The following is a 14,204-nucleotide window of genomic DNA, read 5'->3' as shown; positions in this document are numbered from 1 at the left end:
CCTCCTCCTAAAGGTTGAAGAGTTAAGGATTTATTTGGAGTCTTCCAGCACAACAGATAACAGCTAAGGAGTGACTGGTTGAGGTTGTCCTGAGTATTTTACCACTGACTCCAGACACCTTGACACCGAGACTCCTGGTTCTAGGGCATAAGTGACTTAGGGAGGACATCCGAGCACTTGTCTTTGTTTTGACCAGTTCCCAGATGGCTGAGAGGACATGTGTATCAGACCACCATCCTCAATAAAAACCCCAGGCCCCAAGCAAAGATGAGACTCACTCTTCTATCCTTCTCAAGTCTCCCAGATGCTTTGTCTGTATCTGCTCCATCTTCAATAAATTCTGCTCTCGCTTCCTCTTGGCTCATATTTGATTTCTATCCCGTGCAAAGCCAAGGACCCTCTTGGCTCATCCTGTGGGACCCCCTCTGGGTCCTCAGACCCAGCCAGCCTGCATCAGTTTGTATTCTTGCCAAGGATGTATAGTCTGAATCTAATCATGAGGAAACCATCAGACAAATCCAGATTATGGTTTAATATACAAGACAAGTAGCCTGTCCCCTTCAAAAATATCAGTGTCATGAAAGACAAAAAAATAAAAATAAAATAAATCTAGGGGGCAGTTCTAGAATCTAGATTAGAGGAGGGAAAAATGACAACCAAATGTAATATGTATCCTTGATAGGATCATAAGTCTAAAGAAAAAGAATTATATGATATTTGAGGGACAATAGGGAAACAAATAGGATATATTAGAGAGTATTTATCATATCAATGCTAAATTTCTTATGTGTGATCATGACATTGGAGTTATGTGGGACAATATCCTGGTCCTCAGGAAGTATATGCCGCGAAGTGTTTGGGGATTTTTTTTTTTTTAAGATTTATTTATTTATTTGAGAGAGCGAAAATGAGAGAGAGAGAGTACATGAGAGGGGGGAGGGTCAGAGGGAGAAGCAGGCTCCTTGCTGAGCAGGGAGCCCGATGCAAGACTCGATCCCGGGACTCCGGGATCATGACCTGAGCCGAAGGCAGTCGCTTAACCAACTGAGCCACCCAGGCGCCCAGTGTTTGGGGATTTTATGTCTGTAACTTTTAACTGGTTGGGGGGAAAAAAAAAAGCTTAACATACATAAGAAGAGAGAAATAAAGCAAATATTGGAATGTTAACAAACTGGAAACTCTAAGTGAAGGTTTTATGAGTATTCATTGCACTACTCTTATAAATTTTAGTTTTTAAATTTCTTAAAATACATAGGGAAATTGCAGTGACTTCTGAGGCCCACTACCCAGATTTGGGCCAGACTTTACAAGGGTACAGCACTCCATAAGACTGCCTTCACTTCAGAGCCAACCACAAGTTTGGGGGTCCTGAGGCTACCCTCACATCTTGACTGGCTGGCTACAAATTCGGGAGCTCCCACTACCCGCTCAGATCTGGTAGCTCACTAGAACATCTCACAGAACTCGGGGAACTGCCGTCCTTACAAGTAGTTTTATATAGCAGAAGCATAAGTCAGAACCAGCCAAAGGAAGAAATATACAGGAGAGGGGGCTCTGCGAGCGTCCCATTGCTCTCTCCCCCTGCAATCAGGACCTATCACCCTCTCCTACACTGATGTGTGCCCATACACAGAGCATTGCAACCAGGGAGGTTCACCTGAACTTCAGTGTTTCATTACACAGCCATGATTGATTGACTCATTGGCCACACCCCCTTCTCCTCCCTAGAAGTCCAACTGTTATCACAGGGCTCAAAGCCCTGACTCTCTAATCACAGCATTGGTCTTTCTGGCTTGGCCTGTGCCCAGCCTGAGTCACCTTACAAGTACAAATTCTCAGGGCCCACCACGGATAAAAAAGGCTCTTTCATTACTCAGGAAATTCTAAGGATTTAGAGGTTGTTCCCCGGGAACCAGGGGCAAGGGACAGCCACATTCTCTTTAACACAGAAATAAGACCAAATATATTTAAAAACATTTTTTTTTAATTCTGTCAAGAACCACAGTAAATAGGCCTCGAGCATTTGAATCAAAAACTATCAGACTCCAGGGACATTGTCTCAGTTCCCCTCAGACTCCTACAACAGCACACAGGCTGTTTGCATCTTGAGTTTAAAGAGGCCACTTAGATGTCTCGACAGTTTCAAAGGAAAGGAGAAGTCAATTCACTTTTCTACACAGGGTCAGCTGCATACAGTAAATACACAGTTGTATGGGAGTGAGGAAATAATTTACATTTGTTGCCCAATGTTTCCCAGTTCAACTGAATACGCCAAATCCTTAGGGTAGTCATAGCCTATACGACTTCAATCAAATCGGATCCTTCTAACTATCCAAATCAAACAGGGAGGAAGTAAGAATTCCATGAGCAGTGTGAAAAATCACTGTATAATTGTAAATCAGAACTGTAATCAGTCCTCTGGCCCCTGGGCCTTCTTCATCTCCACGCTGTGAACCAAAACGACTTACTGTGAATATATCTGCGGGAGAAGAGCTCTGAGGCACAGGACAGAGAGAACTGCCTTGTTCACATGCCTAGTGGTGAGAACAGAGGGAATGTTCATAAAAAATGAAAAAGGGAGGCTTGTTATCCAGCAAACAGAGACTCAAGAAGCATCCGTATTTGCTCTGTAACTAATTCGTTTTAAAAATATGAAAGTGAGGGGGGCATCTGGGTGACTTAGTTGGCTAAGCACCGACTCTTGGTTTCAGCTCAGGTCATGATGTCAGGGTTGTGAGAATGAGCCCCGAGTTGGGCGCCACACTCAGCAGGGGAGTCTGCTCAAGATTCTCTCTCTCCCTTTCCCTCTCCACACCCCCCCACCGTGTGCTCGCTCACTCTCCCTCTTTCTCTCTCCCCCAAAATAAATAAACAAATCTTTAAAAAAATATATGAAAGTGAGGGGCACCTGGGTGGGTCAGTCGGCTAAGTGACCAACTCTTGATTTTGGCTCAGGTCATGATCTTGGGGTTGTGAGGTCAAGCCCCACATCAGCATGTTCAGCAAGGAGTCTGCTTGAGATTCTCTCTCCCTCTCCCTTTGCCCCTCCCCCCACTCACACATGCACTCTCTAAATAAATAAATACATACATAAATAAATAAAATCTTTAAAAAACTATGACAGGGTCGCATGCACATAGGTTAAAAAAAAACAGTAAAAGTATAGCAGGATTTACACTCAAATTGTTTGACAACTGGGGTGGCTGGCTTACTCACTCGGTAGAGTGCCCAACTCTTGATCTCAGGTTCGTGAGTTTGAGCCCCACGTTGGGTGTAGAGTTTACTAAAAAAAACGGAAGAAAAAACAAAAATGTTTAACAACTGTGTCAAGAAGGGCACAGACCAATCAGAACAGATTCTAGACACTGTACCGGAGAGGACCCACTGAATAGCAGTCCGGATATACAACAAAAAGAGATTTATCACCCCAGAATCCCAGCTCCACTCCCCAGAGGGAAGCAGTGTTAATTTCTCAAGACTTGTTCCAGAAATGTTTTATGCATCTATCAGCCTACCTGTGCACTTGATAATCCCTTTTTGTATGGATCCCTTTTTCTGAAAACACCATACTGTTCTGTAACATACTTTTTTCTTTTAACAATGCATCTTAGACATCCTTCCACATCTGCGCAAGTAGAGCTACCTGATTTTTGTGAAGCTTAAGCAATGCCGCTGAAGGGGAGCAAATTTTGTCACCCCAAGATCTGCCTCTTTGGCATATTGATTATTTTAAGCTGGTTATTTTTAAGAAAATGCAGACACAAGAGAAGCTCTGAAAACCAAATAGAACTTACCCTTTTGTAAGAGATATTTACATGTATAAGAGAAACCTCCTTTTGTAAGGATGTCTCCCTAGCTGTATCAAGAAATGGGGTGGGAGGGGGGTGGTGAGTCTAAATCTCTAGAGGGTGCCTGGGTGGCTCAGTTGGTTAAGAGACTGCCTTCGGCTCAGGTCATGATCCTGGAGTCCCAGGATTGAGTCCCACATCGGGGAGTCTGCTTCTACCTCTGACCCTCTTCCCTCTCGTGCTATCTCATTCTCTCTCTCTCAAATAAATAAAAATCTTAAAAATAAATAAATAAATAAATAGATAGATAAATAAATAAATAAATCTCTAGAAACTATTATCAGTGGAGAAGACATGGATTTAAATCTGGATAACAACCCTACCCTTGTTCAGTCTGCTTTTCCTGGTGACCTCCCATATCTGACTCCCCATCCCCATCATCTTCTTTTGTCTTTAACTGAAGATGGTATTTAAGATGATGGCTTTGGGCATTTCAGCAGATTACTCAGTTTTCCTGAGTCTCTCCCGTATATAGAGGAGGTATACAGGTTATTACATTTTTGTGTTTATTTTTCTCCTGTTAGTCTGTCCTGTGTCAATTTAATAATTAAACCAGCCAAAGAATTTAGAAGAATTGAGGGGATTTTTTTCTTTCCCCAACACTACTCAATGTGTGTTCTGTGCACCAGTGCTAGTCCAGGACCTATGTGTTCTGGCCTGGGAAAAGAGAAGAGAGATTCTTGCTCACCAAAATGCAAAGCAACTATGTCTCTAAACACACTATTCACTTCAGCTGCTTTTATATATATACATATCGTTGTTGTTAGTAAGACTTTCTTGATAAAATCATTGCTTTACATTCTGGCTCAAGCTCCTTATCTCCCAGAAGACCAATAACAAAGACAATGTTTACTTTGAACAACGTCATCATTGAGCAGGTACACCATAAGTTATTTAAGCAATCACTTTTTTATTTTTTTTCAAAGATTTTATTTATTTATTTGACAGAGAGACAGCGAGAGAGGGAACAGAAGCAGGGGGAGTGGGAGAGGGAGAAGCAGGCCTCCCGCTGAGCAGGGAGCCCGATGCTGGGGCTTGATCCCAGGACCCTGGGATCATGACCGGAGCCGAAAGCAGATGCTTAACGACTAAGCCACCCAGGTGCCTCTAACCAATCCTTTTTTTAAAAAAAAGATTTATTCAGTTGGTTAAGCGACTGCCTTCGGCTCAGGTCATGATCCTGGAGTCCCGGGATCAAGTCCCGCATCAGGCTCGCTGCTCAGCAGGGAGTTTGCTTCTCCCTCTGACCCTCTTCCCTCTCGTGCTATCTCTCATTCTCTCTCTCTCAAATAAATAAATAAAATCTTAAAAAAAATAAAAATAAAAATAAAAAAAAGATTTATTATTTATTTATTTTTAGAGAGAGAGAATGCAAATAGGGGTAGGAAAAGAGGGAAAGAATCTCAAGCAGACTCCCCACTGAGCAGGGAGCCCAAAGAGGGGCTGGATCTCATGACCCTAGATCATGACCTGAGCCAAAATCAAGAGACAGACGCTCAACCAACTGAGCCACCAGTTGCCTCTAACCAAGCCCTTCTTGACAGGCACTTAGGTTATTACAAGTGAGCATACATCTTTATGCACTTGGAAGAGTGTTTCTGTACAGATTCCTGGGAGTGAAATCAAAGTAAAAAAGCTGATCGTGATGGTGCCAGTGGTTGGAAGGGACCTCAGAGATAACTAGTCCAACTCCTGCATTTCTCTGATGAGAAAACTGAAACCAGAAAGGTAAAAGCTAGGTCCAAACTCTAACAAGTCCGTGATAGAAGTAGGAATGGCTCCCACTCCTCTGAAAGGAGCGATGACCTGGACAGAAAGCCTCAGTCCCAGCTAAGGGCATGAATGGTTGGTTATATACTCAGCCTGCAGAGTGACTCCATCTCCAATACAGTGTAAGCTGGAACAATTAAGGGTATCTCAGGGTCCCCCTGGGGCCTGATCCACAAGAAATCCGGTCTCATTTTCCATTTTCGTCGATGTTACTAGGCCTCGTAGGAAGACATGTGAAGGAGACTCGGGAGCACACTATTTGGGCCTGATTTTAGCCATCCCGTGGACAAAGGAAGGAAAAGGTTGCATGAGACCAGGATGTCCTATGAAAGGAGATGATTCACTGGGACTTAGAAGAACTCAATGTTTGGGCTCTGATCAGAGAAAAAAAGGAACTGAAAAGAATTAGAGGCAAATGAAGGATTAAAAGGGCAGAGAGTAGAGAGTGTAAGACAAGGCCTGAGGCAGAGGTTTAGCAGAGGCTAGAGGCTCCAACCACAAAACTAGGAGGAGAAAGAGAACAAGAGAGTCCCGAAGCCAAGAAAGCAAAGTTCGAGGAAGAAACAAGGACACGGCAGCAGCAAATGCTCAAATGAGATGAGGACTTTAAAATATCCACTGGTGGGGTGCCCAGGAGGCTGGGTGGGCTGAGCGGCCAACTCTTGGTTTGGGCTCAGTTCGTGATCTCGGGGTGTTGGGATGGAGCCCCGCTTCAGCCTCTGTGCTCAGTGCACCGTCTGCTTGAGATTCTCTTCTCCCTCTGCCCCTATCCCGACTCACACGAGTGCTTGCTCTCTTTTTCTCTCTAAAATAAATAAATAAATCTTTAAAAAAATTAAATTAAAATATCCATTGGATTTGGCCACACAGAAGCCACTGGAGACCTTGCTGAGAATCACTTTAGCAGAGCAGTGATGTCAGCATCTGGATTGTAGTGGGCTGAGGAGGGAGCGAGAGGGGAGAAAACGGATCCATTGAGTGTAGACAACTCTTGGGCAGACTTGCAGGGAAGGGGACAGAGGGAGGGAGGTGGCAGCTGGGGGAGCACAGGAGCATGTTCTAGAAGACCTTTACTCAACTTCATACACAGGCAGGTCAGTCACTCTCAAGGCCGGAAGTAGCTGGAGAGAGAAAGGCGGAGACCCACAGACTTCCTACTGCTTGGAGCTGAGGACACCAGCTGCTGTGCTTTGACATTCATTGGCCACACCTCCCATGGGCTGTACCCCACCAATGACTGAGTTTGGTTGGGTGCAAAGTCAGACCCAGTCCGGAGAGACAAGGGACAGACTCCTTCATTGACTGGCTTTGGCTCAAGGACTCCCTGACTGCTTTGCCTAACCTTCGTTAGACTGAATTTTCCTTTAAATGCAAGGCATACTGTGACACTTGCACCCAACTGTCTCCCCGTACCCCCTTCATTTGGGGTCTAGGGATGGCCCTCCTGGCCTTTAAGCCCTCTTCCTATTTCCTTTGAAACAGGCAATTTTTCCCCCTAGTAAAATCCTTGCACAATTAATCCCATCCTGGTGTCTGCTCCTCGAAGGACCTGGACTAACAAAATTGGCAAGGCAATTCACAGTCTCTAGCACAGATTCAATAATGCATGTAACACCTGCATAACAAGGGATGGGCGTATGGTAGGCACTCAATAAATAACAGCTGTGTGGTGATGGGGGGCGGGGTGGGGAGGCGGAGAAGTCCTGCAGAGCTAGATACCGAGAAAGGAGTGTTTACACACTGGGGAGGGAGACAAGGGTCTGAGGCAAATCACTCAGATTCTCCTTCACCCCCAGAATGTTTCTTTATGGTAAGATCTGGTTCAGATCAGCATCAAAGTCAGATGAAAGTGGAAAATAGACTCTAGATAGTCATCACAGGGAAAATGAACTATTACTTAGCATTAGCCATTTCAGATCATTTTTTTAAAAGAAAGGGGCAGGGGGAAAAAGAAGAAAAAATTAGGGCAGGCCCTGAAACAAAAGTACACAAAATAAACCCAGTATCCTGAGCAGTTCTGGTTCTCCTATTGGAAAAACGGTAACTAGAAATTACTTCTCATGATGACCTAAGAACACTACTCCCATGAGAATGTTTTCAGAATGCAATCTAAAGCCCATGCAAGGCTCTACAAAAATAATAAAGAATTCCGAGGAGAAAATACAGAGTGAGGGGAAACATGATGGCGGGAAAAGGTGCATGTAATTTGTAGAGGACACAAAAGTTCCATGGAAGCTTAACCAACAACATTATGTACTTGGCACACGGTAGGAGCTTAATGAATGATGGTCTTCAGAAAATTGAATGGCTCATTCAGAGTTCATGTATTCATCCAAGAAAGATTGACAGAAAGCCTACCATGTGCCAGGTCCTGTGGTAGGCTATGAGGGTGCCACAGTGAATAAGACAGTTGAGGTCCTTGCCCTTACCATCCTGCAAAGAAACCTCCTTTGCAAACATTTCACGTGGGACCTTCTACTTCTGTCTTTCCACAGACACAGCCTGAATTGGTGCCCATGTCTATCAGATTTAAAGTCCATATATACATTGCTTCTGAAATATTTCCTTGGTCTCCAAAACCAGGTTGATCCACCCATGCAAAATTATCTCTGATGCAACCTTGGGTTTCCATTGGCCTCTGTGTTAGTTATCTATTGCTGTGTAACAAACTACCACCAAAACTTAGCAGCTGAAAAGAACACTGATTATCTCACAGAGCAAAGGACAGATGTAGCCAGATGGTCTGGCTCAGGGTCTCCCGTAGGATTTCAGTCAAGGTGTCTTTTGGGCTGGAGGATCTGCTTCCAAGGTGGCTCACATACATGACTGGCAAATTAAAGCTGGCTGTTGCCAGAAGGCCTCAGTTCTTTGCTACGTGAGTCTCTCCAGAGGGCTCCTCATGACATGGCAGCTTGCTTTCCCCAGAGCAAATGATCTGATGGAAAGAGACAAGAGCAGCTAATGTCTTCTATAACCCAACCTCAGAAACGACATGCCATCACTCCTCTTACATTCTGTTGGTCACACAGACCACCCCTGGGTATGTGGGTGGGGACTCCACAGGGTGTGAAAACCAGGAGGCAGGGGGGGTTATAGGGGTGCCATCCTGGGGGCTGGTGACCATAGCCTCAAGGAGAGCCTCCTGGTCCCAAGCTCCACCCAAACCTCAGTGCGGGATAGGAGGTGGGTGCAAATTCACTTTTTGAAAATACAAAGGCATACATACAGCAGTAAATTCACCTGGTCCAGAGAACCGTGTTTCCTCATGTAGCATCACAGCATCGGCCTGCATGGAAGGGCCCACAGAAACAGCTCCAGGGAAGTCACTGCTGTTTGTTTCACTGTTCAGTGTCCGCCCTCTGAGGACCCATCCTGGAGTTACCTCTTCCACTTGTTCTCTATTTTCCCCAATTCCTTCAACTTTTTATTTTATCCTTTTGCATATTTTGTACTTGTATAATTCCTCTCAAAGCTTTAGTGGATCGACGTGGAGTATAAATAATTTAAAAAAAAAATAGAGTTTTTGTCTGCAGATTGATGACTTGCACGCATGTGCCATCTAGTGGTAAGAATGCTAACTGCCAGAATAGAAACCTCCCGGATTTTTCCTTCTTTGTTTTTTCAGGGAGGCAGGAATGGGAGGGGTGGAAGAGGAGGGAGACCAGGACTTCTCTCAGGGCTTTGTCAGGGAGTTGAGACTGCTGGGGATTTAAGAGGCTCCAGGTAGGGCAACGGAGCAGATGATTCGATGGCTGGAATCCCACAAGATTTACTGGAATCCAAAGAAGCCAAAAACTAGTGAAAACCTTGCAAATGAGAAAGGCACCAGTGGTGGAAGGGTTAAGTGAAAGGTGTTAGAAAAACTAAACCAAACCATGAAAATAGACGGTATTCAGGCAAATGATCACTTGAAAGGTACTTCATGTGGGCTGATTGCAGGTGTGACCAGCCATTTGTTAAGCATTCACATTAACAGTAGGAGGAAGCCTAGAGTCTAATGTTTTTGTTTTACTCATGAGAAAACCAGGGCCCGAAGGCACTGAGCACCTTGTCCAATAGAGCCTGTTAGGTCCAGGGTGACCCTGAGACTACTCCTCTTTCCCCAGAACCACACTGCCTCCAATCACATATAGCAGATACAGATACGGGCTTTTATTTTGCACAGTTTCAAAATAAAAATGATTGTCACATAAAAATGCTGGATCCAGCATGTTTCCAAGGAATTATTACTCACTGGTTTTCAGCTGCACCTTGGCACACTCCCCAAGAAGTCAAGATGGAGGAGATGGTGATGAAACACTGGTTTCATTCACCTTCCCTGGATGGCAGAAGCCCTTCGTCCACATGATAGGGAGGGATTCTAGAAGCCAATCCCAGTAGCTGAGGGAGACTAGCCTGGGGCAGAGAAGGGAAGTTCATTCATCCAGGGTTAACCTGGCATCTACTCTGGGCCAGGCTCTTGCAGGATGCTGGAGTGGCGAGATCAGCAATGTGCTGGCTCTATCTATCTGTACCCTGATGTGTGTTCTTAGAAACGGCTTGAGCCACAGCTAAGGTAGAAAGCTTGGATCTGGAGCACCCTTGAATATCTAGCCCAGGGGTCTGTAGTCCCAGACTGAGATGTCTTGGACACAGCCTGGAGTTCTATAGGGCAGAATTCTATAGGATAGCAAATCCAAGAGTGTCCTTTCCTGGATTTTCTACTTCTGAGTCTTACCAGTTCTTCTAGGCCCTGTAAATACTGATATAAGCAGGGACTGATATGAGTCACTGGTTTCTGGAAGGGGTAGAGCCCCAGTAGAACGGCTGTTCCAGATCTGATATCCTTGGGTACAAATGACCCACCTGAGATAGAAGACTCTTGGAGTTCAGTTCCTTAAACTTCTCAGGCTCCTGTGCTGGTGAAAGGTGCCAGAATAGGAGTAAAAGGAGCAGAGGGAGTATTAGGAGCCTCCAGTTTTGAAGTCAGAAAGATCTAGGTTCCTATCCCAGGTTCCTCATTACCAGTTGGGTGATCTCTGGGTAAGCCTTTGGGCACCAGCTTTCTTGACTGCAAAAAGAATCTAAGACCCACAATTGTTATGAGGATTAAATGAGACAGTGGATAAGACAGTGCCTGGCCATGATAAGTGCAGATTTCTTACTCATCTCTTCTCCCCCTTTTGGGTGCTACTCCCTGCTGTGGACAGGAGCCCCACATCACCTTCTCATCAGGTATCAGGTGGAGGATAGTGATGGCTACCTGTTCCAGTTTCTCAGTGGAAATTTGTTATGAAAATACCAACTGCCTGGCCTCACGTTCTGCGTCATACAGAGAAAGAAAACAAGTTCCTGAGAGCAGTAGCTTACTATCTTGTGGGAGAGATGAGTAGGCAAACTAATAATTATATAGCTAGGGTGGAGCATGCACAGGAGGAAGAGCACAGAGGAAGAGATATTGTGACCAGGACAGGGAGGGTGAATAGAAGTCAGCCTGCTCAGCAAGCATGTGGAATAACGCATACCAAGCAGAGGCAAAAAAAAAGACTGGAAAGCAAGGTAAATCCAATGATGAGGGTCCTTGAGCACTGGGCCCAAGGAGTTTGACTTGCAGGGAACACAAAGCCTCTGAAAGGGAGTAAAATCATATTTGAGTTTTGCAAATTTTTCTATATTGCCAGTGTGTGATGGCTTCAAAGAGGCAAGACTGGAGGAAGGGAGGCCAGCCTCAATTTGCTCTACAGCTCCCTACCTCATGTGCTCCCGTCACAAAAGGCTTCTCTCGTTCCTTTTTTTTTTTTTTTTAAGATTTTATTTATTTATTCATGAGAGACAGAAGGGGAGAGAGAGAGAGAAGCAGAGGGAGAAGCAGGCTCCCTGCTGAGCGGGGTGCCATATCCCAGGCCTCTGCGATCATGACCTGAGCTGAAGGCAGCCGCTTAACTGACTGAGCCACTCAGGCGCCCCTCTCAGTTCCAGAACAAAATACTAAGTTCTTCCCCAGGGTCTTTGCACTCGCTGTTCCCTCTGCCTAGATTACTCTGTTCTTGGCTGTCACAGAGCTTCCTTTTTCTCAGCCTCCAGGTCTCAGATCAGGCATTTCTTCCTTTCCCGAATCTCCTCCCAATCTAACTTACGGCTCCCTCCTTCATTCTCTCTCGTAGCATCCTGTTTCTTTTCTCCACTTACAATTTGAAATTTTACTCTTATTTGTGTTCTGTAGTCAGTCTGTCTTCCCCGTTAGACGGTAAACTCCGGGAGGGTGGGGCCGCGTCTGCCCCACTCAACACCGTGTCCCCAGCACCCGGCACAATGCCTGGCACCTAGCACACTCTCAATAAATACGGGCGGGATGAGACCGTTAGAATGGCCATCACGGTCATGAGTTAACCTAAGGCAGTAGCAGCAAAACTGGGAAAAGGGGATTACCACCACACGAAGTGGACAGGACAGAATTCGTTCCAACCGCGCTGGGCTGACCACACGACTAGCTGTACACCTAGTCAACAACCATTTACCCACCACACCCTGTCTTCCCTTCAGTAAAGTTAAGACCGTCACCCCCGCAGCTGGGCAGAACGAATGTCCTCCGAGGCAGAAACAACAAGGCTTGGGCTAGGGCCGACGGTCGTGGTGGCCCAAAAGAGGCCAGCCCGGAGTTGAGAACACCGGCACGAACAGCTGAGGACGCTCCCGGGAGGCGGAAGTCAGTGCCCCATGGAAGCCCAACATAAAATGGATCCCCCATATGCGCAGCGCCATGGTTCAGTGTACCCTCATAAAGCGTCCGGTGAGCAACAGAGGATGGGAGTAATTTAGGGCCGCCGTCATTTGTTTCCCCCATTTCTCACCAGATCCCTCTAAAAAGTACTTCATGGAAATCTAAGCTTGGAGAATTCTCAGAGCTAGAGGGTAAAAGGTTATCCCAGCATGCGATAACCAGGAGGTAGATGAGCAGATGTTCACGCGCTTGCGCCACCTGGTGGAGAGGGAAGAGCCAGTGTGGCAGGCTCGTCCGGACCCTCCTGCTCCTTCTGGTTCCCGCCTCATTAGCGACCCCAGGGAGCGAGCGGGCAGAGCCACAAAGCCCAGAGAGCTACATGTTACTACATTTCCCAGAGGTCTGTGCGCAAAAGGAGGGGGCCGAGCCGCGGCTCTCCTCCCTGTCTCCAGGGTGCGGGCTGTTTTAATCCAGAAGGTTTCGCCCCCCGGCCCCCTTCTTCCCCGCCTCTTAAAGCCCCGTAGAGGCTGGGAAAACCGAGCACCGCCCTCATCTAACCAGTTAGGAGGAGCTAAGCGCCGCGGGGCCTTCTGGGAAATGTAGTGTCCGAAAAGACAGGGAACGTAGTGGGAGGGGCTGTGAGCATTTGTAGCCAATTAGAGTTGGGCTGGGGCTTGTCACGTGACCTTTGCAGTCAGCCGTCCTGCGGCGAGGAGGGATTCGGTGCTGTGGGCAGTAGCTCCTGCCCGCGCCTGGTCTCGACTTCTGGGTTGGTTTCCTCAGTCCCTGAGCTGTCCCTGTTGGCCCGACGCTGCGCCGCCCGCATGTTTGCATATACTTAAACTTGTCCTGGCTTTCCCTGGCCTTGTGTCAGCTTGCAGGCTCTGTAGGACGTCACCCTGATCTTCTACCCTGGCTTCTGCAGCAGCCAAACCGAACCACTCCAGTTGCTTCAGAGCTTTAGTGAATAAGCCATTAATCGTTATTGGAACGCCTCATCTTTGGGAACCTTTTCCACTACCTGTTCTCACTCTACCACCTTGTCCTCACCCATGACCGTGTCGCTTCAGAAACATGATGCAGGGAGACTACATCCCCTGACCTCTCAGGTTGGTGACACTATAAACAAGGTCTCCGACTTCAGTTAAACCCTAAACTCAGTGGGTTGGGACAGCACTGAGGGGAGGAGGCTTTTAAAAAGCTGCCAAGACCTCTGGTAGGAGTACAAGGCTTTGGAAGGGCTATCTTTGTTGCCTTCCACCTCATGTTCCTCCTTCCAAAAGAAGGAGAAAGGGGTCGCTGGCTGGCTGAGTCCGTGGAGCTTGTGACACTTGAGCTCGGGGTCCTGAGTTCAAGTCCCACCTTGGGTGTAGAGATAAACAAATGAACTTTAGAAAAAAAATTAGAGCGCGTGAGAATGAAATGCAAAGCAAAGCTAAATATTAGCTATGAAAATGCCAGAATGGCACTTTCTAGCCATTCTAGAAGTGGAAGTGGAAGATACTATACTCAAACGGAAGTGCTAAGTAACATATAGTGAATGAAATGAGAAATGGCAAGAAAACATAGCAAAGATGCTAAACTGGTATGTTAATAGAGTTAAATGAACCCAGAGAGCAAATAATAAAGTCCTTTAAAAAGCATTATGATAGGAAAAGGATAGGGTGTTTCCGAGGCAAAAGCCAGGTATATGCAATGCTTTGTTAGCCTTCCAGAAAGATTAAAAGATTATACCAGAAAAATTCCCCTGGGAAGTGGCAGATGTAAGAGAACCCTGGAAATGAGTAATCTGGCTTCAAAAAAAGTAATTTTTAAAAAGGAGTCTTTTCTTGAGGGGAAAAGGAGATCTAAAACAGGTATTTGTGGACATTTCAGAGGCCCCCACT

This window comes from Zalophus californianus, chromosome 8, assembly GCF_009762305.2.
Source record: "Zalophus californianus isolate mZalCal1 chromosome 8, mZalCal1.pri.v2, whole genome shotgun sequence".
Taxonomy (NCBI): Eukaryota; Metazoa; Chordata; class Mammalia; order Carnivora; family Otariidae; genus Zalophus; species Zalophus californianus.
Note: the sequence above shows the minus strand (reverse complement) of the source record.